The 26,494-nt window shown below is 42.3% G+C and overlaps 1 long non-coding RNA gene across 1 annotated transcript; it reads right to left on the bottom strand.

Moving 5' to 3' along the window:
• Nucleotides 1–9,294: 9,294 nt before the first annotated feature.
• Nucleotides 9,295–10,965, bottom strand: LOC104095356 (uncharacterized). The gene is made up of 2 exons (XR_004506821.2): nt 10,139–10,965; nt 9,295–9,761 (listed from the first exon to the last, which is right to left on the bottom strand). It is a non-coding gene; the product is annotated as an uncharacterized lncRNA (long non-coding RNA).
• Between the last annotated feature and the right edge of the window lie 15,529 nt (nt 10,966–26,494).

Raw genomic sequence — 26,494 nt, forward strand, 5'->3', positions numbered from 1 at the left:
TCGGACAAGTTCCTCAGCTTCATGGTATCAAATTGGGGGATCGAGATCAACCCTGATAAAATCAAGGCCATCGAAGACATCGCCATCATGGACAGTGTAAAAGTCGTGTAGAGGCTAACAGGATGGATTGCTGCCTTAGGCCGATTCATTTCAAGGTCATCAGATCGAAGTCACAAATTTTTCTCTCTACTAAAAAAGAAGAACAATTTTGCTTGGACTCAGGAATGCAAACAGGCATTAGAGGAATTGAAGAGATATCTATCGAGCCCACCACTGCTTCATACTCCAAAATAGATGAAAAACTTTGCTTTTACTTGGCAATATCGGAAATCGCAGTAAGTGGTGTCCTAGTTCGAGAAGAGCAAGGTACGCAATTTCCCATTTATTATGTAAGTCGAACTTTAGGAGAAGCATAAACTAGATATCCACACTTAGAGAAAATGGCACTTGCACTGATAAGCGCCTCTAGAAAGTTAAGACCATACTTTTAATGTCACCCCATATGCATATTAACCACTTACCCACTTCGTAATATTTTGCACAAGCCAGAACTATCAGGCTGATTGGCCAAATGGGCCGTCAAACTCAGTGAGTACGATATCGAATATCAACCTCGTATGACCATCAAGTCTCAAATTTTAGCGGACTTTGTGGCCGATTTCACCCCAACCCTCGTACCGAAAGTCAAAAAGGAACTCTTGTTGAAATTGGGTACATCATCGGGGGTGTGGATCCTTGTCACATATGGGGCTTCGAACGTGAAGGAGTCCGGGCTTGGCATCGTTTTAAAGCCGCCTATGGGTAGCACTATAAGGCAATCTATCAAAACTACTAGGTTGACTAACAATGAGGCCGAGTATGAAGCCATGATTGCAGGTCTCGAGCTAGCTAAAAGCTTGGGAGAAGAAGTCATTGAAGCCAAATGTGACTCTTTACTGGTGGTAAATGAAGTAAACAAAACCTTTGAAATTCGAGAGGATAGAATTCAAAGGTATTTAGACAAACTACAGGTCACTTTGCACCATTTCAAAGAGTGATCTTTACAGCATGTACCACGAGAACAAAATGGTGAGGCCGATGCACTTGCAAATTTGGGATCATCGGTTGAGGAGGATGAGATAAGCTCGGGGACGGCCGTTCAACTCTCGAGATTCGTGATCGAAGAAGGTCATGCCGTGATAAATTCTACAAGCTTAACCTGGTATTGGAGGAATAAGTATATTGAATACTTGGAGAACAGAAAGCTCCCATCGGACCCAAAAAATTCGAGGGCCCTACGAACCAAAGCTGCTCGATTCACATTGACTGCAGATGGAACATTATACCGAAGGACATTTGATGGACCATTGGAAGTATGCTTAGGCCTAGGAGACACCGACTACATCTAATGTGAGATTCACGAGGGTACTTATGGAAATTACTCCAGTGCCGATTCATTAGTCCGAAACATAATTGGGGCAGGGTATTATTGGATCGATATGGATAATGATGCAAAGGATTTTGTTCGAAAATGTGACAAATGTCAAAGGTTTGCACCAATGATCCATCACCCATGAGAGCAACTTCACTCAGTCCTATCCCTATGGCCATTCATGAAATGGGGAATGGATATCGTCCGCGCTCTGCCATCGGCCCCAAGTAAAGCTGAGTTCATTTTATTTATGACTGACTATTTCTCTAAATGGGTTGAAGCACAGGCGTTCGTGAAAGTAAGAGAGAAATAGGTTATAGACTTTATCTGGGAACATATCGTATGTCGATTTCGGGATACCCGCCGAAATAGGGTGTGACAATGGGAAATAGTTTATTGACGACAAAGTGACAAAATTCCTCGAGGACTACAAAAAAAAGGATATTATCAACACCGTATCACCCTAGTGGGAACGGACAGGCCGAATCAACAAACAAAACTATCATTCAAAACCTAAAGAAAGGTTGAACGATGCTAAGGGAAAATGGAGAGAAATCCTACCCAAAGTTCTTTGGGCATATAGAACAACATCAAAATCTAGTACGGGGGCAACCCCGTTCTCCTTAGTATATAGCTCTGAATCCTTGATCCCAGTCGAAGTCGGGGAACCCAGTGCCAGGTTTTGATATACAACAAAAGAGTCAAATCATGAGGCTATGAGTACTAGCCTCGAATTATTGGATGAAAGACGAGAAGCGGCTCTCGTCCAATTGGCCGCCCAAAAGCAGCGGATCAAAAGATACTATAATCGAAGAATCAAGCTTCGCCATTTTAAAATCGAGGACTTAGTGCTGAGGAAAGTCACCCTCAGTACTTGAAATCCAAATGAAGGAAAACTGGGTCCATAATGGGAAGGACTGTATCAGGTTATCGAAAACATCGGTAAAGGATCCTACAAGCTCAATATTATAAATGGAAAACAACTATCAAGTAATTGGAATGTGTAGCACCTAAAACGATACTACTGCTAAGGTACGACCCTCCCATATTTGTTTATATTTTGAAACTAACCCTTGCAGGAGTTCGATCAGGAACAAGGATGGATCCTTCAATACGAAGCCCTAGGTCTGAAAGCACGCGTTGCACTCTTTTTCCCTTAGACCGTATTTATACCAATTGGGTTTTTCGGCAAGGTTTTTAATTAGGCAACCATTGATCATGCTATCTTAGAATCAATTCGACAGTATCTGATGCCTCTTTACAATCGACCTCGAATACTGGGGGGCATTACCCCTCAAATATATCAAGCTCGATTCAATAAAGTTACTTCAAAACAACAGGGTTCCGATATGAAAGATTGTAAGAGCCAAATGGTCAAAATGAACCATGCTCATGTAGTTGGCCCGATCCCTGACGCAAAACATGAACACATGTATAATGACTTACAAAGAAAAATTTCTTCTTTACCGATATCTTATATCCAAGAAACATTCCTCTATTTCGAGATTTATTATGCAAATAGGCTTAAGGTTTGAGCAACACTCACTCAACTATAAAGCCCAAGGGCTACACTAACTCGGGTTTGAGCAACCATTCTCACTCAGAGACTAACTACGAAGCCTGAGGACTACCATATTTCGATTTCGAGCAATCACTCACTCGATTATTAAGCCTACGTGCTACATTACTTTGAGTTTGAATCGCTTACTTGACTACTATGCCTACGGGCTACTTTTATTTCGAGTTCGAAATGCTCACTCAACCATTAAGCATATTGGCTACATTACTTCGAGATCGAATCATTCACTCGACTACTAAGCCTATGGGCTACTTTTATTTCGAGTTCGAACAAGCACTCACTCGACTACTAAGCCTACGGGCTACTTTTTTTGCGTTCAAGCAAGCACTCACTCGACTACTAAGCCTACGATCTACACTTATTTCGAGTTCGAGCAAGCACTCACTCGACCATTAAGCCTACGGGCTACATTACTTTGAGTTTGAATCACTCACTTGACTACTAAGCCTACGGGCTACATTACTTCGAGTTCCAATCACTTGCCCGACCACTAAGCCTACAGGCTGCCCTATTTCATGCTTGAGGAAGCACTCACTCAGTTATAAAGGCTGCAAGGTCCAAATTCGATCAAATTGCCTAAAGCCTTATGCAAACCTTCATAATGCATGAATGAAACAAAATCTTCACACGGCATAAAATAAAACAGAGATAAGTTGGGAAAAGAAAAGATATGTACATATATATATACAAGATTATTTACAACAAGCGGAATGGAAAGTAAGGGCTACGTTTCTTGGTTATCTCCGGAGGCGGTCTCTTCTCCATCAGTCTCATCCCCGCTCTCGGACCCGCTCTTGCTCCCATCATCATCACCATCATCATCATCGTCATCATCAGAAGCCAAGGCATTAGCATCTGTTTCGAGCACTTTAGCCTTTTTTATCTCTTCGGAGAGATCGAAACATCGAGCATAGATCTCCTTGAGGGTCTTCCTCCGAGATAGGCATTTAGCAAGTTTAGCAACCCAATGTGCTCGAGTGTTGGCGGTCTCGGCTACCTCTCTTGCATGTACTTTAGAAGCATCAGCAACGGCCCGATAGACGGCCACAAATGCATCCGCATCGGCCTTTGCCTTTTCGGCATCAGATTTGGCCTTCGCAAGTTCGGAGGTCAACCGAGCCTCGAGCTCCTCTATCCTTTTTGCTCAAACCGAGCTTTTCTCCTTCATGCTTTGAAGTTGGTTTTGGGCAAAAGATAATTGGGTTCGAGCAGTTTCCTTTTCGATGGCATAACGATCCATGCCATATTTCTATCCCAAGGCCTCTGCCCTTATCACATCGACCTCTTCACAAAGCTTCCCAATAACCTCGAGCTTCTACTACAGCTGTGAGATCGAAATATTAGCCACCATTCCAGAATCGAGTCTATGGGTTTTTAAGATTACCATTACCTGCTCGGTCAGGTCGATCTGGTCTTGTTGAGACTTATCCAATTCAGCACGGAGGTCCTTGATTTCTTCTTCCCTTTATCCGAAGAGGAGTCTAAGGGAGTTCCTCTCCTCCGTGACCCGTTGGAGGTCGGCCTAATACCAACTCAACTCAGATTGAGATCGAGAACACACTTTTCGATGAACGGTTGCGGCCTACGAAGGAGGAAGAAAAGAAGTTATGAAAGAATAGCAAGCATGAAAGTGGAATCAACAAAGGGAGTTAGAGCTTACCCAATTTAGAGCTTGTTACACCTCGCACAAAAGGCCCGACAAATCACTAGGGGTCCTCCCCTTCATGAGATCGGCTCATCTCGAGGGCTCCCAAAGCTTGGGCTTCCCGAATCACCTCTTCAGAAAAAGCAGGGAAAGTGGGTGAGTCTTCGATTACAACTGCCCCAAGTGAGTCGCTTGGGACGTTCTCTTCAGATCGAAGAGAGTCAGGAACGGCCGCTTCAGACATATCCACCATTCATTGACATCGATGGGAGATATCATCGATCCCCAACAGCTCGAGGACTTTGCTCGAATCTTTCTCCGATGTACCCTCAGTTCGAGGCAGAGCCTTGTAAACTACCATCGATCCAGTTTTCTATGGGGCATCTTCACTCGGGCGACCAGTTCGGACCCGTCGTCCTTTTCTTCTTCCTCGTCTTCATCCCTCAGATGTCGAACTGATTCTAAGGTTAAAGGGATGATATTCTTCCTCGACTTACGAGCCTTCAATTTTTGGAGGCCCTTTTTCTCCTATTGTCCTTCGCCGGTTTAGAAACCGGGGTCGAAGTTTCCTCCTCGGCGGACAGAGGTCTCAAAACTGCATCCTTGCCAAAACTTGCACACGAGAAAATTGATTTGAGTATACGAAAAATAGTTCGGACTATCAATGATGCGAGAAAGGAGATTACCAAGATTTTTGGCCTCCCATCGGCCCTTTGACAAATAGCGCCATGAGCACTCGACATACGTAGAAGTTGAAGCTAGGGCCCATACCTAGTTCTTGAGGTCGGGAACTGCACCGGGCATCCAAGGAATCGCTACACCACAAAAGGGGATATCAGTAAAAAAGGAAAAGAAGGGGTAAAACAATGGGGGATAACAGTCGAGTTACACTTACACTTTATGTTCCATTCTTCGGGAAATGGCATCTTCTCGGCCAGTATTTGGTCCGACGTCTTCACTCGAATGAACTTTCCCTTCCAGCCTCGATCCTTGTCCTTATCCATGCTCGAGAATAGAACATTGGTAGCCCAGGGCTGTAGTTTTATTAACCCGCCTCGAAAGAGGCGGGGGCGGTACAATCTCCTTGAGGGTCTTCCTCCGAGATAGGCATTTAGAAAGTTCAGCAACCCAATATGCTCGAGTGTTGGCGGTCTCGGCTACCCCTCTTGCATGTACTTTAAAAGCTTCAGCATCGGCCCGATAGATGGCCACAAATGCATCCACATCGGCCTTTGCCTTTTCGGCGTCAGATTTGGCCTTGGCAAGTTCGGAGGTCAACCGAGCCTCGAGCTCCTCTATCCTTTTTGCTCAAACTGAGCTTTTCACCTTCATGCTTCGAAGTTGGTTTTTGGCCAAAGATAATTGGGCTCGAGGAGTTTCCTTTTCGGTGGCATAATGATCCATGCCATATTTCTATCCCAAGGCCTCTGCTCTTATCACATCGACCTCTTCACAAAGATTCCGAATAACCTCGAGCTTCTACTACAGCTGTGAGATCGAAATATTAGCCACCATTCCAGAATCGAGTCTATGGGTTTTTAAGATTACCATTACCTGCTCGGTCAGGTCGATCTGGTCTTGTTGAGACTTAGCCAATTCAGCACGGAGGTCCTTGATTTCTTCTTCCCTTTATCCGAAGAGGAGTCTAAGGGAGTTCCTCTCCTTCGTGACCCGTTGGAGGTCGGCCTAATACCGACGCAACTCAGATTGAGATCGAGAACACGCTTTTCGATGAACGGTTGCGGCCTACGACGGAGGAAGAAAAGAAGTTATGAAAGAATAGCAAGCATGAAAGTGGAATCAACAAAGGGAGTTAGAGCTTACCTGATTTAGAGCTTGTTGCACCTCGCACAAAAGGCCCGACACATCACTAGGGCCAGCACAGTCCTCGACCCTAGTAAACAAATCGCAGAAGGGGTCCTCCCCTTCATGGGATCGGTTCATCTCGAGGGCTCCCAAAGCTTGGGCTTCCCAAATCGCCCCTTCAAAAAAAGCAGGGAAAGTGGGCGAGTCTTCGATTACAATTGCCCCAAGTGAGTCGCTTGGGGCGTTCTTTTCGGATCGAAGAGAGTCAGGAACGGCCCCTTCAGACATATCCACCATTCATTGACATCGATGGGAGATATCATCGATCCCCAACAGCTCGGGGACTTTGCCCGAATCTTTCTCCGATGTACCCTCAGTTCGAGGCAGAGCCTTGTGAACTACCATCGATCCAGCTTCCTATGGGGCATATTCACTCGGGCGACCAGTTCGGACCTGTTGTCCTTTTCTTCTTCCTCGTCTTTATCCCTCAGACGTCGAACTGATTCTAAGGTTAAAGGGATGATATTCTTCCTCGACTTACGAGCCTTCGATTTTTGGAGGCCCTTTTTATCCTATTGTCCTTTGCCGGTTTAGAAACCGGGGTCGAAGTTTCCTCCTCGCCGGACAGAGGTCTCAAAACTGCATCCTTGCCCAAACTTGCACAGGAGAAAATTAATTTGAGTATACGGAAAACAATTCAGACTATCAATGATGCAAGAAAGGAGATTACCAAGATTTTTGGCCTCCCATCGGCCCTTTGACAACTCGCGCCATGAGCGCTCGACATACGTAGAAGTCGAAGCCAGGGCCCATACCCAGTTCTTGAGGTCGGGAACTGCACCGGGCATCCAAGGAACTGCTACACCACAAAAGGGGATATCAGTAAGAAAGGAAAAGAAGGGGTAAAACAATGGGGGATAACAGTCGAGTTACACTTACACTTTATGTTCCATTCTTCGAGAAATGGCATCTTCTCGGCCAGTATTAGGTCCGACGTCTTCACTCGAATGAACTTTCCCTTCCAGCCTCGATCCTTGTCCTTATCCATGCTCAAGAATAGAACCTTGGTAGCCCAGGGCTGTAGTTTTATTAACCCGCCTCGAAAGAGGCGGGGGCGGTACAATCTCTTTGAGGGTCTTCCTCCGAGATAGGCATTTAGCAAGTTCAGCAACCCAATGTGCTCGAGTGTTGGCGGTCTCGGCTACCTCTCTTGCATGTACTTTAGAAGCTTCAGCATCGGCCCGATAGATGGCCACAAATGCATCCGCATCGGCCTTTGCCTTTTCGGTGTCAGATTTGGCCTTGGCAAGTTCGGAGGTCAACCGAGCCTCGAGCTCCTCTATCCTTTTTGCTCAAACCGAGCTTTTCTCCTTCATGCTTCGAAGTTGGCTTTTGGCCAAAGATAATTGGGCTCGAGCAGTTTCCTTTTCGGTGGCATAACGATCCATGCCATATTTCTATCCCAAGGCCTCTGCCCTTATCACATCGACCTCTTCACAAAGCTTCCCAATAACCTCGAGCTTCTACTACAGCTGTGAGATCGAAATATTAGCCACCATTCCAGAATCGAGTCTATGGGTTTTTAAGATTACCATTACCTGCTCGGTCAGGTCGATCTGGTCTTGTTGAGACTTAGCCAATTCAGCACGGAGGTCCTTGATTTCTTCTTCCCTTTATCCGAAGAGGAGTCTAAGGGAGTTCCTCTCCTCCGTGACCCGTTGGAGGTTGGACTAATACCGACGCAACTCAGATTGAGATCGAGAACACGTTTTTCGATAAACGGTTGCGGCCTACGAAGGAGGAAGAAAAGAAGTTATGAAAGAATAGCAAGCATGAAAGTGGAATCAACAAAGGAAGTTAGAGCTTACCCGATTTAGAGCTTGTTGTACCTCGCACAAAAGGCCCGACACATCACTAGGGCCAGCAGAGTCCTCGACCCCAGTAAACAAATCGCAGAAGGGGTCCTCCCCTTCATGAGATTGGTTCATCTTGAGGGCTCCCAAAGCTTGGGCTTCCCAAATCGCCCCTACAGAAAAAGCAGGGAAAGTGGGCGAGTCTTCGATTACAACTGCCCCAAGTGAGTCGCTTGGGGCGTTTTCTTCGGATCGAAGAGAGTCAGGAACGGCCCCTTCAGACATATCCACCATTCATTGACATCGATGGGAGATATCATCGATCCCCAACAGCTCGGGGACTTTGCCCGAATCTTTCTCCGATGTACCCTCAGTTCGAGGCAAAGCCTTGTAAATAACCAAAATTGTCAGCATATTAGAGAATTTTAAAAATTGTTATTAGCATACCAAAAATGAATATAGATAAAAGAAATTTCTACGAAACAGAAGATGAGCAGAATATGCCAGAATATATAGAATTAACTCATTCTGAATAAGATATTCATTCCAGGCAAAAAGATATGCATTAACAAATGAAGCAAATCTGCAGAAGCTGATCGGCTTATAGATTTTTGAGAAGAATATTCCTCTATCAATATAAGTAAATTGATAGTATGTATATATCATTCAATATTCTAGAATGAAAATTGTTCTAATTGATTTAGTTCCTTTTATAGAGTTCCTACCTTTTTAGGCCAGCCAGACTATTGCAGGTCATATTCTCTTTCTTTAGCACTGAAGTGGGGGTTTCAATAAAACTACTGGTCCTTCCACATTTTTATATATTGCTAGTAGGAAATTCTCAATACAGAGAATAAGGGAGGACATAAATCTGACCTTATTAGTAGTAAAATATGAAACTAAAAACTCCTTACCACCACTTTGCTACGATAAAGTGTGTAACTGTGTATACAACAAAATAGTATAGAGGCATGAAAAAAAAGAAATACTAAACAGTATAGAGGCATGAAAAATCTCCTGATATAAACAAAATCTAAACGTGAAATCCAGTAAATATCCTTTAAATAATACATTTAAGATTAATCCAATTCAATTTAAACTCAATAAATGGGGAAAAATAAATACTAAAAACAGATTGAACTTCATAAAGCAGAAAATTTGACTTCTTACAACTTCAATTTTCTTCGTTTCTTCTACAGTATAGATGGCTGCAATAACTCAATTTTGAGATCTAAAGAGGGAGATGCAGAAAATGTACACCTATCTTCCAAACCCCCTGATGCCTTGCCTTCTACCAAATATTTATCCTTTTGGAATATGAAAGGTTGGAACAATAACAGTCATTCTTGGAATCGTTTTCTTTCATTAATGTACTCATCATAGTGTGCATCTTCTTAAGCATTTGTATCATCGACAATGTACTTATTTTTTTAATATCACTGTCATGGGATTTAGGCTGACCCCAACCTGTATATTAGACAATATACTTACAGAATAAGATTGTCATCGGGGAGCCATCAATCATAACTAAGAGCTTTTCCAGAGGATAAAAGAATATATCAAACAATAGAAAAAAGAAGATCATCGATCATATCAATATACAAATTAACAACAACAGAATTAGTACATCTAAAAAAACAAATTAAACATAGACATCATAGAAGACACTATAAATCAACTACTTCTTAGCACAGTTACATCAAATAATTTTGTAGCAATTTTTAAGATTTTATCTTGGCAATCAAGGAACTTTTCAAAAGTGAAAGAAAATAACGAAAGGAAGATTCCCTACAGACCAAATTAGAGAGAGATTAGAAAGACGGTATCACAAACGTATATAATACCTTGGTGAAGAAACCGTGCGTAACCAGAAAGCCGTTGTCGTCAAACCTGAACCCCCAGATACAAGAAATTTCTCTGCCAAGATATATCTCTATAGTTTTGGGCTGTAGGGATTTTCCTTTCATTATTTTCTTTTTTCTTTCACAATAGTACCAAACAGTAAGCATATGTAGAAAACCAATGTGTTCATTCTGGAATTTTAATCTACAAACATATGTGCTCATTGTATAATTTTAATCTGCAAACATATGTGCTCACTGTAGAATTTTAATCTGCAAAAGAGAAGCATATTGGTCGGTGTATGAACATATGCCTTTATGAATGGAAGATAGGAAAATTTTAATCTCCAGAAAATATTGGTCGTGGTATGAACAAAAGCCTTCATGGATGGGGGACATGAAGGATACGAACTGGCTAATTAATAGGAAGAGAAGGAGGCTAATTAAGAAACATGATCTTTGAAGTTTACTAAGCACATAATTTAAAATTAAAACGAGTAAAAAAGAAAAATATTAGGAAAACAGAAACATATGATTCGTAAAAGTTGGAGGTTATCAAAGAGGTGTCGTTTGGATTTTTTAAGCACCTAAAATGAAGGGAAAATGAGGAAAATGTCAAAAAAATAGGAAAAAAGATAAATATAATTCCTAAGTTACGAGAGGTGCCACATCATCTCTGAGTGGCCCTCCTTTATAGATTACTTTCTTCTCAAGGTTCAGTGCTTGAAGAAAAGATCCTTGAGAGCACCCTCTCTCTAGTCATAGAGGAAGATAATAAGATGCTTACGAGCCCTCCTAATATGGAAGAAGTTCAAAAGGTAATTTTGAGCATGCCGACACGCACTAACCCCAAAAAAGGTCTCCCCTATCCTTTAAAGCATGATGGCCTTCCGGATTCTTTTTATATAGAAAGTATTGTTGGGATTTCAAAAACTTCCAGCTGGTCACCTTATTTCTTTGCTGAAGGTGCGATCCCCCGTTCCATCAATACTACTTTTCTTGCTTTGATTCCTAATATTTTTATCTAGGACTACCTCTATTTAAATAAAAAAAATTCTCATATTCTAGATAGAGTATAAAATAAAGTGGTAGGAGATGAAAGCATTGTTATCCAGTGGATGACGGCTTATTTTGCAAATATGTTCTTTTCTCGATGCCTATACACCTTTTTGCAGGGATTCAAGTTTAAAAGGGAGTTCTTGACCAGTTGAAAAAAATGTTAGCTAACTTTTGGTGAGGCAGCGATGAAGACAAAAGAAAGCTTCACTAGATATCTTTTGATACTATGTGGCTACCTAGTCAGGAAGGGGTTTTGGGTCCTCCTACTACAAGACATTTTCAAGAGCTTTCAAATGCTTTTCGTATGAAGTTTACCTGGTCAATAGGAGGGGGCTATTGGTGGGGTTGCTAGAAAATATAACTGATTTCACTCCAAGTCCTGACAACAAGGTTTAGAAGCAGCAAACCATAGGGACTTTCAGATAGTTTCTTTTGAAAAAAATAGTCCAAAGTATGACTGCCTCTTATTGACCAGGCCAACTCCTTTACTAGTTATTTCTCCAAAATCATAGATGTGCTTGACGCACATGGAAACTACTTTTTCAATGATATAGCATTTTTGCCTCACATAGTGGTTTATGATATCAGTAATAGTGGTATATTCACATCTCATCACGAGGATAGGGGGTGTGAAAAAAGAATCGTAGTGAGTCATTTATTCTCAAAGCTGGTTGGGAATCGATAAGAAATCAAAAGGGCATTCAAGCTTGGACCCAATTTGTCTGGGATAAAGATATTCCTACAATAATTAGCATTTTTGCGTGGAAGCTCTTATTTGACTTTGTATGCGGGGATATCAAACTCGGTTAAGGGAATAAATTCAGACGAAATGTATGAGATTAGCAAGCAAATGCTTGTGCTGTTCAGAGTATGATAAATAAAGTATTGATCACCTCTTCATCAAGAGTGAGCTTGCCATGGAGGTTTGGAACCATTTTGATCGCCTTTTTAATATAAGATCCTTCCAAACGGATTCAATTCAGTCTTGCCGGTTTAACAGATCTCGTAGGAAATCCCAGGTTGGCTACGTCACGTCTATGCTTACTATTTTTTCAGTTTGGGAGCTCTGGAAGGAAGGAAATATCAGTAAATTAGAAAACCCAATATCTCAACCGGGTGCTATTATTCAACAAATTACATATTGGCTGAAAGACTATTCTCAGCTTCTTGACATCAGATCATCTTGGACGTTTACTGATTCTATTCTTCTGGATGCGCTCTACATTCATCAAGCTCGTAAACTCGCAATTGACTCCAAAATCATTGTTAATTGCTTCAATTAAAATAAATAAGCCCCTAAAATTACCCATACCTAGACTCATGGTGGAGCTTCATTTCATCAAAATTCTTGGCTAGCCATTTCAAAATTGTCTATACATTTAGAGAAAAGAAAAAAGTGGTAGACTCTTTATCAAACTTCGGCTACTGATTCTCAGTTTGACTATAGGTTTTCCTCTACACCTGATCTTCCTCAACAAATTCAAGTTTTTTCTCTCAAAAAAAGTGGGCTTATTGAATATCATATTGATTTGTCTTTGGTCACTCTCATTTTATTAGCAGTAATGTTTTTGGCTGTCTTGTAGCTCTTTGTGAGTAGGTCTATGTACTTTTCTTTTATGGGTCAGGTTTTGACATCCTCCATCTTAACCCCCCCCCCCCCCCCGACGGAGGGCAGATGGATTATTGACGAAGATGCTTGGAACTGAACACATGTCTCTTTCTTTAGTAGGGCTTAGGAACGATGTTGGCAAATGATTGTAGAATATAGTTACTCACCTCGCAACCCAATTTATTCTGTGGGGTGTATACCCGCCGGGTTGCTTCCCGGAGGACCAAACCTGACTGTTGTGACAAGCTTGGTATATTGTCTTCCCTTTATCAGCAGGCGGTATAGTTGCATTGCAATTATTCCACCAGTACGAGTCACTTTATTCGGATGTAAAAGTGTAGTAGCAACTGCAAACGGGGTTGGCATGAGACGTCGGTTCTTGATTAACATCCTTTTGCCACTATCTTTCTATCTGAAAAATGCAGCCCCTACCATTAGTTGTCTGTGGAGATCTGGGATTCGGTATTGAATCAATCCAACATTTCATTCGGTCACTTCAGCAGTTATAAAAAAAACCTAATTCTATTGTGTTGATTCCATCACCTTGACTTTGTTCACATTCAGTAGCAGCTTGTTGGTGTCCTTGCAGATCAGGAACTCCTGCAATAGGCATCTAGCCTATTGCAAAAAGACTACTCTCATCCCTCTTCCGAGGTAGCTACTTTTTTTTCGTGCTTCTTAAGTCGATGTTGACCTGTATATAAGTCAGATGTTGGAATGGGAAGCCCCCATAATATAAGAACTATTTTAGTCAAGTAATGCCTTTAGAGCCTATAGTATAGCTGAGTAGCTAAGAGCTTCTGGTAATTTAAAAACGTAGGAATCGACTTGTTTTGCATTAATGGGGCTTTGAGGGACGTCTCCTCTTTCCCTTATCAAGCAAGTCATACCTAATCGCCTTTGATGCCGTCTTGATAACTAGATTGAATGTCTCATCATAGTCTATACCCTATTGCTGGTTGTAGTCTTTGGCTGCCACGCGAGCATTGTAGCGATCAATAGTCCCATCAGACTTTGACTTTCTCTTGTATAACTACTTGAGAGCCGATACACAAATTTCAAAATGAAAATTTAGCAGGAAAATGGGATGAAGCGCGCCAGAAAGCTTTTGACAAAATAAATGACTCTATTCTAGTGCCTACAATGCCAGGAAACCTTTATTACTATACCTATCAGTCACTGAAACCACTATGGGTCTATGTTGGCTTAATTCGATGATGATAGACAGAAATAAAAGGCCATATACTACTAACATAAGCAAATGACTTACTACAAGACCTGGTATACCAATTTAGAGAAAACCTTCTTGGCTTTGGTTTAGGTAATGCGGAAATTGAGACATTACATGCTGTCTTACCCAGTATATTTAATAGCTTCCATGGACGTACAAAAAAAGTATTTGTTCGACAAACTCACCTTAATGTAATGGGAAGGAACGCAAGATGTTTACTGCTTTTGTCTGAATTCGACATCACGTATGTAACCAAAAAGAAGGGTCGATAGCAGAACACCTTGCACTCTATCAAGGAGGAACATGAGTTTAAGGATTGCTTCCCAGACGAGGAAATAGCTGTCAGAGAAGAGGAGGTCATGGAAATTTGATATTGATGGCACGACTAATCAAAATGGGTACGGAGTAGGGGCATTGCTGATTGCACCTGATGAATAGCACACCCACATTGCCATTAAGCAAAACTTTTAAGGAACTAAGAATACCACAGAAGATGAAGCATGTATCCATGGATTAAAGACTGCCTTGACCCTGGGAATATAAGAAATCAAAGTATTTACGGATTCGACCCTTATCATCTATCAAACTCAAAAGAAATTAAAAACAAAATATGAAACACTTCTGACACACCATGAAAAACTTCTGACATACCACTACCTAGAGAAAAAATAAATTCACGGATGCATTGGCAACACTGACCTCCATCATAAACATTCCTGGGGAAGGTCCGCCCAATCATGATAGAACAAAGAAGCAACCCGGTGTATTGAAACCTAATAGAATTTTTTGAGTTGATTCTTGGCATGTCAAATATTGATCTTTTGGCCATTGAAAGGGAACCCAATGGTAAACTATGGTTTACTGACATCAGGTAATATATTGAACACCGAACGTATCCCAAACAGGCAACGAAAAATGATAAGAAGACAATCAGAGATAGAGGTTGGCAAATCTTTCCCCTATCTCTAAAGGGGTTCGACTCAATACTCTTGTGTGTATCCGTTGGCCACTAATCTAGCCTTCAACCCCTCAACAGCTCCATCAGCTTTTTGTTGAATTTATAGGCCTACTTGTAGCCCACTATTGATTTCCCTAGAGGAATAGAGACTCAATCCCAAGTAGTAAACCATTCTAGTGCTACGATCTCTTTTTGTATAGAGCTGCCAGCAGGTTTGAGATATGGCCTTTGCAAACGTATCAGGTTAAAAAAGATGAATGAAATTGCAAAAAAGACTCGTCGGAAGTAGACAGAGACTTAGTTAATACAAACCTATGAATAGGAAAATGAAGACAAGTAGATCTACGTACCCCGAGAATAGAAGCTAGAGAACCTAAGTGTGAAGAAGAGTCTTGGTTCGAAGAATAGGGACAAAGGGAGACCACTGAATCAGTTGGCTCAGCTCTGAAAACTGAGTGACGAGAATCTATCTTCACAAACCTGCGAAACTTCCCCTTAAGCTGATCAAGCTGCTGATCACTCTGGTCACCTAGATCTTGCTGACTCTATTAAATCGGAGAATTCTAAAGTTGTCTCACATAAAGTCCTCAATAGTTCCACGCCTCCCCGCTAAGTGGAGATAAGGGAACATGATGGCCGACCACTACAGGGAATCTTAAAGCCCCGAGCTCCGTAGTTATGTACATGTTCGAAAAAGGTGATATGTCAAGAAAGGTGGAATTGTCGTGTAGAAGGATAATTAACACTTGTAGTCCTTTTGAGAGAGGGGTACCCCCAAACTCACTCAAGAAAACACATAGAGTGAGATGTAGGGCTCATCTTGTCTTGTGCAGGTGATTGAATTTTAACAAAGCACGTGCATCCGAATACTCTAAGGTTTTAATAGTCATCTCTTTGAAAGAGAGTAAAATACCTAAAGATAACGTGTAGAGGAGATCGATCACCAATAATATGAGTCATCGTCTTCTTACTCAAATAAGAGCGGCCATTATTAAATTGGCTTTACTAGGGGTCCTATAATAGGGAACTTTCATTCCCAGAAGAAGTCCTCGAACAACTTGCCTAATACTAATAAATAAGGGGAATGCCCAACATTTTATATCAGTATGAAGAGGGCGCTAGCTAGCTGTCACGCCCCGAACCTAGGAGCGAGACAAGCACCCGGTGCCTCACCTAACCTGGCGTACCAAATTGCGACTAAGGGACTCTGAACATATAATGTCATACTTTGGCCATGGGGCCACCTTGCAAGACAATTTGCAAAGCAAAATATAAAACTGAATGGAAACTAGCGCTAACTAAACATCAATATAAAGCTAGGCCGACAAGGCCGTCATAGCTACTACAGCTGACAAACCATCAAATATACATACCAGGCCTACAAACCCAACATACTGCACTAACCAACAGGATATGTCTACAAGCCTCTACTGATAGATGTACTATGATCGGAACAGGGCCCCGACCTACCCATAACATATATACAGATATACATAAGATGTACACAACACTCTAGACCTGGTAACTCCGAAAGACATGGAGCTTACCGATCAGGCTGAACTCGGGAAACACCTACTGAGGAGATCTACTCGTCCGTCTATCTGAACCTGCATGCATGAAATGCAGCGTCCCCGGAAAAGGGACGTCAGTACGAAATAATGTACCGAGTATGTAAGGCAATAACATAACTGAAAATCAAAACTGAACTAATAATATAATAACTGGAAGTAACTGGTAGTCAAAGATGATCTGGAGATATACTTACCTGCTGATACTGACTCAACTCCTTCAATATAGTAAGTAAAATAATTGTACGGCCTTATAAGGCTCGGTATATATATAACTGCTCTGCCATAGTAGGCTCGCTCATAGGCGCTCGGCCACAGTAGGCTCGATATATAACTTTCCATCTGATCAGAGGTTGCCCAATAGGGGCCTGCCCATCGATTATAGCTCGATGGTAATGAAAATACTGTAATACTGTATATAAGCTTGCTGCTCTCTTGACTGGAAGAAGACAATACTAAAATTGAATATAGAGTCTCGATAAGGAATAATATTGTAACTTATGAGACTAGAATAGTGTGAATAAATTCATGAATATGAACTTCTCTTTTGTCTCATTACTAACACATGTAGCTACGAGATCATGCCAAAATGAAGGAAGGCTTAGCCTTAACATACCTTATCACAATCTTTCGAATCACCAAGTTGAGCTCACCTCTTCGCACCTTAATCTACAAGAATGATAATAATACTATCGTTAAGTTACGAAAGGTACAACTATCGCACAACGAACGACAAACCTATTTTGTATTAAAACGGACAGCATCTCCCCTATAATCCTTACTTCCTCCAAATTCAAGATAACACCAACAATACAAGAACAGAACAATAACAACATATATACATCATTTTCCAGCCCTATATACACCATCAAATACTACAAAACAGCCCAACACACCCCAATCTCTTCGTACACAAAACGACCACCGTAGTAGTGTCAAACGACCCGAAAATGTTATGACGAACGACCAGCCAACCACCCTACATTTATATGGTGTTTATAAACCCCCTTCCCCGTCCAAAACTCCACAAAATAGTAGTAAAACACGCAGCCCAACAGCAACACAAAACAGTCCGCTACAAGTGAATAACTCGAACTCACGGCTTCCGATCACCGTCCCGTGAGTTCTTACAAGTATAGAACGACTTACCATGAATTTACAGAAGAAAAACTGGATGAAAGAGAGCAGTAAACTCACCTTATTTGTTGGATAACTCAGCTCCTATCTTGGTTCTTCAAACTCTAGGTTTTACCTCCAATTAGAACTTGAAAGGGAGAGAAAATCAATTAGGGTTTGTGGGAAATTTTTGGGAGGATTCTTTGCAGAGCTTATGTCTGGTTATTATGCTCTATTTTAAGTCTAATATATGAAGAAAATAGGCCCTTAAAAGGCCTCTTTGGACGACCCGAAATGGCCCATTTTTGGGCTTTCATTTAAGCAAGTAGGTGACACACCTACTTGTCACCTAGCAGCTTGTGCAGTATCGCAAAAATGCACATATCTCTCTACTCCGATGTCGTATTGACAAATGGTTTAATGCGTTGGAAAATAGACTCATAGATCTTTAATTTGATGGGTGGAACACCCCATAACTCTAAGTATATTGGGAGAAAATCGCAGTTACATTTGACCCAAAGTTTCAGTAAAACTTATGAATGTAACTTGTGATGACTTTCATCGACTTTTGTTCCACAACTCTCTTGACTTCAAAACATAACACACGGATGTCATACGACTAATATAAATCATAACATAATCTCCTTATCATGTTAAGCACCCTAGTCTCACCCCAAAGGTATATGTTATAACATTCCCAACTTGTCGACTTTCGACGAAACATTATTTTCTTCAATTGCTTTAGCTTCTGAACTATCCAACCCTCTTTGTACTTGTTGTTCATGATCTTCAATATTTGTAACCTCAGAGGTAGCATGATTAACTTACTTTATATACTTTTAAATATTAGCTCTTTTTTGGTCCTACATTAGTTTGCTTACGACGCATTTTTACGTACGAAAATATAGGGTGTAACATCACTCCCCCCTTGGGAACATTCGTCCTCGAATGTTTACTCTTAGAGACTTTGGAAAATTTTGCCAAAGTATCCTTCGTACACTAGGTTAAAACCAACCTGCACGTAGCCAGAAACATACTATACATGCCACACATGGCCAATCTTTATAAATAGCAGCAATTTGCCTCACCGACCGTAAATCATAAATATTGAAAGTGAAAAATAAAAGCTTACCTGATGACCTGCTAGCCTACATAGAGCTATGTTGTAGCGTCCCATCTCGAACCATATCTTCAGTTTGAAATAGGTGGGGGTATTTAGACTTCATTTCTTCCTCCGATTCCCACGTCATCTCTTCTACATTCTTGCTCCTCCATAAAACCTTTACGGAAGCTACCTCCTTATTTCGTAGATTGCGGATTTGTCGGTCTAGGATGGCAACTGGAATTTCCTCGTATGACAAGTCCTCTGTAATCTGTACATCATCCGTGGGCACCACTCGGGTAGGATCGCCAATGCACTTCCGTAGCATAGATACGTGAAAAACCGGATGGACAGACTCCAATTCTGAGGGCAACTCTAACTCATAAGCTACTTGGCCCACTCTCCGAATGATCCTATAAGGCCCAATATACCGTGGGCTAAGCTTGCCTTTCTTGCCAAACCTCATCACGCCCTTCATAGATGATACCTTTATGAATACCCAGTCATTAATCCTGAACTCTAAGTCTCGTCGCCGCACGTCAGAATATGACTTCTGACGACTCTGAGCTGTCAACAGTCGCTCCCGGATAACCTTTACTTTCTCTATGGCCTACTGAACCGGGTCTGGCCCATGTAACCTAGATTCTCCAACATCAAACCACCCTATAAGAGATCTGCACTTACGCCCATACAAAGCCTCGTACGGAGCCATCTGGATACTGGAGTGGTAACTGTTATTATATGCAAACTCGATAAGAGGTAGATGTTCATCCCAACTTCTTTTAAAATCCAACACACATACTCGTAACATATCCTCGAGCGTCTGAATTGTGCGCTCGGCTTGTCCATCAGTCTGTGGATGAAAAGCTGTGCTGAGATTCACCTGAGTCCCTAGACCTCTCTGAAATGACCTCCAAAAATGTGCTGTAAACTGAGCCCCACGGTCAGATATAATAGAAACTGGTACTCCGTGTAGCCGCACTATCTCCTTAATATATAACTTTGCATAATCTTCTGCTGTATATGTAGATCTGACCGGTAGGAAGTGAGCTGATTTCGTGAGCCTATCGACTATCACCCATATGGAATCGAACTTACGATTAGAACGAGGTAAACCCGTGATAAAGTCCATGTTTATCGCCTCCCATTTTCATGTCGGGATCTCTATAGTCTGCATTAGCCCTCCAGGCTTCTGGTGCTCTACCTTCACTTGCTGGCAACTAGTACACTGGGCGACAAACTCAGCAATGTTCTTCTTCATATCGTTCCACCAGTACACATCCTTAATGTCATGATACATCTTCGTTGACCCAGGATGGATGGAATACCATGAATAATGTGCCTCTGACATAATCCTGTCTCGTAGCCCTGCTACATCTGGAACACACAAGCGACCCCTATATCTGAGAACCCCATCTCCCTTTAGCTCTAACAGTGGCTTCTTCTACTGCGGAACTCGCTCTCTCAGCTCGACCAACTCTGGGTCCTCGTACTGCCTTTCCTTGACTTCCGCTATGAGGGATGATTTTGTAGTGTTTTGGAGTACAACTCCACCATCCTCAGAATCTACTAACCGAACACCCAATGAAGACAATTGATGAATCTCTCTAGCTAATTGTCTTTTCTTGGGCTCTACATGTGCTAAGCTACCCATAGATCGGCGACTTAAGGCATCTGCTACAACATTAGCTTTCCCTGGATGGTAGAGAATGTTAACATCGTAATCTTTCAATAACTCAAGCCATCGCCTCTGTCGCAAATTCAACTCTTTCTGCTTGAAGATATATTGTAGGCTTTTATGATCAGTAAATACATCAACATGAACACCATATAAATAATGCCGCCATATCTTAAGTGCATGGACAACCGCAGCTAACTCGAGGTCGTGGGTCGGATAATTCCTCTCGTGCTTCCTCAACTGCCTTGAAGCATACGCAATTACCTTCCCATGTTGCATCAGGACACATCCTAACCCGACACCTGATGCATCACAATACACGGCATAACCCTCTAGACCCTCTGGAAGTGTTAGAACTGGAGCTAAGGTCAACTTGTTCTTAAGCTCTTGGAAACTATGCTCGCAAGCCTCTGTCCATTGAAACTTAGTTTCTTTCTGTGTCAACTTCGTCAATGGTGCTGAAAGGGAAGAAAAACCCTCTACGAACCTCCGATAGTATCCTGCTAAGCCAAGAAAGCTACGAACCTCTGTCGGAGTGGTAGGTCTAGGCGAAGATTTCACGGCCTTAATCTTCTGAGTGTCCACCTATATCCCTTCATCTGATAAAATATGCCCCAAGAATGCTACAGACTTCAACCAGAACTCACATTTAGAAAACTTAGCATACAACTTACGATCACAGAGGGTTTGGAGTACCGCTCGTAGGTGGTCCGCATGCTCATCCTCTGAACGGGAATAAACCAGAATATCATCAATAAATACTATCACGAACAGATCTAAAAATGGCTGGAATAGGCTATTCATCAAGTCCATAAATACAGCGGGTGCATTAGTCAACCCGAAGGACATGACAAGGAACTCGAAGTGGCCATATCGGGTCCTGAAGGCTGTCTTCGGAATATCTTTTTCCCGAACTCTGACCTGGTGGTACCCCGACCTCAAATCTATCTTTGAAAAGCATCTAGCCCCCTGCAACTGATCAAACAAGTCATCGATCCTTGGAAGTGGATACTTATTCTTAATAGTTACCTTGTTCAGCTGCCTATAATCGATACACATCCTCAGCGAGCCGTCTTTCTTCCGCACAAATAGTACTGGTGCACCCCAAGGTGAGGTACTGGGCCTGATGTAACCTTTCTCCAGCAAATCTTTTAACTGCTCCTTCAACTCCTTCAATTCGCCAGGTGCCATTCTATACGGAGGGACGGATATTGGTTGAGTTCCTGGAAGCAAATCGATGCTAAAATCAATCTCTCGCTCTGGAGGAATACCTGGAAGCTCATCTGGAAACACATCTGCATACTCTTTGACTACGGGAATAGACTGAAGTGTAGGTATCTCAGCATCTGCATCTCTAACTCGCACAATATGATAAATGCACCCTTTTGCGATCATTTTCCTCGCCTTCAGATAGGAAATAAACCTACCTCTGGGTGTTGGTGTATTACCTACCCATTCAAGGACTGGCTCACCCGGAAAATGAAATCTGGCTGCCTTTGCTCGGCAATCAACTGTGGCATAGCAAGCTGCCAACCAGTCCATGCCCATGATAGCATCAAAATCCATCATCTCTAGCTCAACTAGGTCAGCTGAGGTCTGACGACTACAAATTGTCACCGTACAACCTCGGTAAACCCGTCTAGCAATAATCGATTCTCCGACCGGTGTAGATACCGCAAAAGGATCACTTAGTATTTCAGGCACTATACCAAACTTCCTCGCGACAAATGGGGTAATATACGATAAAGTAGATCCTGGGTCTATCAAAGCATAAGCATCGTGAGAGCAAATGGTTAATATACCTGTCACAACGTCTGGTGAAGACTCCTGGTCCTGTCGACCCGCTAAAGCATAGATACGGTTCTGATTACCACTTGAACTGGAACCTCTACCTCTGCCTCGACCTCTACCAGCCGAAGACTGAGACTCGCGCCTTGAAGGATGCACGGACATAGATGATCCTGTTGCTGAACTTGCTGGTTGTGCCATTCCCCCCGAATCTCTATTTGGGCAATCTCGCATCATATGCCCTGGACGCCCACATGTATAACATGCATAAGAACCTGCTCGGCATTGGCCCAAGTGTCCTCTACCACAGATGTCACACCGTGGAGGAAATGACCATGTCTGCGCAGATCCTCGCTATCGCTGCAAACCCGACACCCGTGAGCTCTCACTGGTCCTGACTGATTATAGCGGTCATACCTGTAACCCTGTAACTGAGGTGGCGGAGGCCTAGGTGGCCGTCCGAAGTACTGGGTCCTATAACTACCCTGATATTGCTCCTGAGACCTGGGAAATCTCATCCTCTTACGTTGCCCTTGCTCAGCCCTTTCTGTACCCTGCTGCCGACGCCTACCCTTTTCTATATTCTGGGCGAATGCCTGAATCCGGGAGATATCCATACTATCCTGCAATGCAGCGGTGGCACATGCCTCGGTTAACTCTGGGGCTAACCCTGCTATAAACCTGTGAATCCTGTCCCGCATAGTAGCAACTATGGATGGTGCATATCTGGCCAATGAGTCAAAATGGAGACTATACTCTCGAACACTCATATTACCCTGCTTGAGGGCTAGAAACTGATCGACTCGAGCCTGTCGGATCTCCCGTGGTAAGTACTGGTCAAGGAAGGCATCTGAAAAATTCTCCCAAATAGCTGGAGGTGCATCACGTCCCCTGGACCTCTCCCATCCCTCGTACCAAAGGATGGCTATATCTCGGAGTCGAAAAGCTGCTAGCTCAACTGCCTCTTTCTCCGTGGCATGCATAACACGAAAGATCCTGTGAAGCTGATCTATGAAATCTTGCGGGTCCTCCCTCTGATCTGTCCCCGTGAACTCTGGGGGACTCAAAGCAATAAACTCTCGGACCCTTGAACTCCCAGACCCCTCAGAAGTTCCTGCACTAGCTGATGCCCTAGCCTGTTGCTGGGTAGCTACCAACTGTGTCAACAAATGCACCGCACTCCTCAAGTCCTGATCTGATGGAAGTGGAGGGGGAACTGGATGTGCGGTTTCCCTAGGAATCTCCGTAGTTGGTGGAGGAGCCGGTAATGGCTGAGTAGGGGTCTCACCTTGAGCCTCAGACTGGGCCCCATCTACTGGGGGTACCCTGCTGGTCCCCTCACCTACTGCTGTATCTCTCCTCTGGCTAGCCGTAGTCTTCCTAGTCACCGTCATCTGTGCATGCAAACACCAACACATAAGTTTAATTCAAATTTCCTATAACTCAGTTCTGTAGCACGATTTAGATTTCAAAGAAGGGTAACCAACTCCTAAATGCCCTGTAGTGCCCTGCTTATATAATGTGGTGCACAACACATCTATAAACAAGACCCTAATAGACACGTCTTGTAGACTCCCTAGGACAGAACTGCTCTGATACCAAGTTTGTCACACCCCGAACCTAGGAGCGAGACAAGCACCTGGTGCCTCACCTAACCTGGCGTACCAAATTGCGACTAAGGGACTCTGAACATATAATGTCATACTTTGGCCATGGGGCCACCTTGAAAGACAATTTGCAAAGCAAAATATAAAACTGAATTGAAACTGGCGCTAACTAAACAACAATATAAAGCTAGGCCGACAAGGCCGTCATAGCTACTACAGCTGACAAACCATCAAATATACATACCAGGCCTACAAACCCAACATACTGCACTAACCAACAGGATATGTCTACAAGCCTCTACTGATAGATGTACTATGATCGGAACAGGGCCCCGACCTACCCATAACATATATACAGATATACATAAGATGTACACAACACTCTAGACCTGGCAACTCCGAAAGACGTGGAGCTTACCGATCAGGCTGAACTCGGGAAACACCTACTGAGGAGATCTACTCGTCCGTCTATCTGAACCTGCATGCATGAAATGCAGCGTCCCCGGAAAAGGGACGTCAGTACGAAATAATGTACCGAGTATGTAAGGCAATAACATGACTAAAAATCAAAACTGAACTGATAATATAATAACTGGAAGTAACTGGGAGTCAAAGATGATCTGGAGATATACTTACCTGCTGATACTGACTCAACTCCTTCAATATAGTAAGTAAAATAATTGTACGGCCTTATAAGGCTCGGTATATATATAACTGCTCTGCCATAGTAGGCTCGCTCATAGGCGCTCGGCCATACTAGGCTATGTATCTCGGCCATGCTGGGCTCGCTCATAGGCGCTCGGCCACAGTAGGCTCGGTATATAACTTTCCATCTGATCAGAGGTTGCCCAATAGGGGCCTGCCCATCGATTATAGCTCGATGGTAATGAAAATACTGTAATACTGTATATATAGGCTTGCTGCTCTCTTGACTGGAAGAAGACAATACTAAAATTGAATATAGAGTCTCGATAAGGAATAATATTGTAACTTATGAGACTAGAATAGTGTGAATAAATTCATGAATATGAACTTCTCTTTTTGTCTCATTACTAACACATGTAGCTACGAGATCATGCCAAAATGAAGGAAGGCTTAGCCTTAACATACCTTATCACAATCTTTCGAATCACCAAGTTGAGCTCACCTCTTCGCACCTTAATCTACAAGAATGATAATAATACTATCGTTAAGTTACGAAAGGTACAACTATCGCACAACGAACGACAAACCTATTTTGTATTAAAACGGACAGCATCTCCCCTATAATCCTTACTTCCTCCAAATTCAAGATAACACCAACAATACAAGAACAGAACAATAACAACATATATACATCATTTTCCAGCCCTATATACACCATCAAATACTACAAAACAGCCCAACACACCCCAATCTCTTCGTACACAAAACGACCACCGTAGTAGTGTCAAACGACCCGAAAATGTTATGACGAACGACCAGCCAACCACCCTACATTTATATGGTGTTTATAAACCCCCTTCCTCGTCCAAAACTCCACAAAATAGTAGTAAAACACGCAGCCCAACAGCAACACAAAACAGTCCACAAAATAGTCCGCTACAAGTGAATAACTCGAACTCACGGCTTCCGATCACCGTCCCGTGAGTTCTTACAAGTATAGAACGACTTACCATGAATTTACAGAAGAAAAATAGGATGAAAGAGAGCAGTAAACTCACCTTATTAGTTGGATAACTCAGCTCCTATCTTGGTTCTTCAAACTCTAGGTTTTACCTCCAATTAGAACTTGAAAGGGAGAGAAAATCAATTAGGGTTTGTGGAAAGTTTTTGGGAGGATTCTTTGCAGAGCTTATGTCTGGTTATTATGCTCTATTTTAAGTCTAATATATGAAGAAAATAGGCCCTTAAAAGGCCTCTTTGGACGACCCGAAATGGCCCATTTTTGGGCTTTCATTTAAGCAAGTAGGTGACACACCTACTTGTCACCTAGCAGCTTGTGCAGTATCGCAAAAATGCCCATATCTCATTACTCCGATGTCATATTGACAAACGGTTTAATGAATTGGAAAATAGACTCATAGATCTTTAATTTGATGGGTGAAACACCCCATAACTCTAAGTATATTGGGAGAAAATCGCAGTTACATTTGACCCAAAGTTTCAGTAAAACTTATGAATGTAACTTGTGATGACTTTCATCGACTTTTGTTCCACAACTCTCTTGACTTCAAAACATAACACACGGATGTCATACGAATAATATAAATCATAACATAATCTCCTTATCATGTTAAGCACCCTAGTCTCACCCCAAAGATATATGTTATAACATTCCCAACTTGTCGACTTTCGACGAAACATTATTTTATTTAATTGCTTTAGCTTCTGAACTGTCCAAACCTCTTTGTACTTGTTGTTCATGATCTTCAATATTTGTAACCTCAGAGGTAGCATGATTAACTTACTTTATATACTTTTAAATATTATCTCTTTTTTGGTCCTACATTAGTTTGCTTACGACGCATTTTTACGTACGAAAATATAGGGTGTAACACTAGCGTCCAACTTATACAAGGGCTTTCCACCTCCATTTGGTCATGCTGCTATGATGTAATGTGCAGTCGTCCCCAAGGCAGCAGGATGTATGGTATAGGGCCC

Source organism: Nicotiana tomentosiformis, chromosome 1, assembly GCF_000390325.3.
Source record: "Nicotiana tomentosiformis chromosome 1, ASM39032v3, whole genome shotgun sequence".
In the NCBI taxonomy this organism is placed as follows: Eukaryota; Viridiplantae; Streptophyta; class Magnoliopsida; order Solanales; family Solanaceae; genus Nicotiana; species Nicotiana tomentosiformis.